Here is an 801-nt window from a genome sequence, read left to right as displayed (position 1 = left end):
GGGTTCTGTTATCTGAAATGATTGCAACATACTGTTTTCACAAAGAGCTGATGGTAGGTGTTTGTCATATGAAACACCATTTTTCAATTAATCTGAAAAAAAATGAATGGGTGTAGAAGTCAAGTTATAACATTATGACACGAAGGATTGCGTGTTGCGAGAGTGTGTTGCGTGGGAGGCTTAATATTTTACTCTTCCAGATGATTACAAGACACGTTGACAGCTTTCATATTTGTTTCTCTTTACAGAGTGTGGGTTGGAGAGGCGCATCATCTCTTCTGGTAAATTACAATGCTGGGTGCCAAAGCGACTCTGGAGTCTTGACGTAAGTCTGCGGAGACAAAACCCACGTTTCACTTACACGCATTTTCTTCATCTTGGTATATTTGTTTAAAGAATGGATGATTTTCCCTTTGAGCTTTAAGTATTCTTTTTTCTCACATCCAGTATCTCAATCTGTCTACTTTCCCATTCTTTGTTTTCATCTATTCTCTCATTTTTTTTTCGTCTCCTTCGTCATTATCCACACTAATGTTCTCTTCCTCTTTTTCCTCGTAGGGACCAAAACCATTTCTTTCTTCGGTGTTGTTTACATCGTAATATGATGAAATGCACGTAGAACAGAAAAGAAGGGAATAGGGCAATAATAGGAAAAAATTGGGAGCAGGATAAGGAAAGGAGCGAGAAGGCATTAGCATTAGAGCAGCATCAGCTGTTTTTCACAGTTCTGAGAAAGAGAAACAAGAGTGTTGCCTGATTTAGAAAATCCGTGAAGGAGACATTTTAGACTGTTCTTTTTTT

Source organism: Penaeus monodon, chromosome 27, assembly GCF_015228065.2.
Source record: "Penaeus monodon isolate SGIC_2016 chromosome 27, NSTDA_Pmon_1, whole genome shotgun sequence".
Lineage (NCBI taxonomy): Eukaryota > Metazoa > Arthropoda > Malacostraca > Decapoda > Penaeidae > Penaeus > Penaeus monodon.
This window is presented reverse-complemented; position numbering follows the sequence as displayed.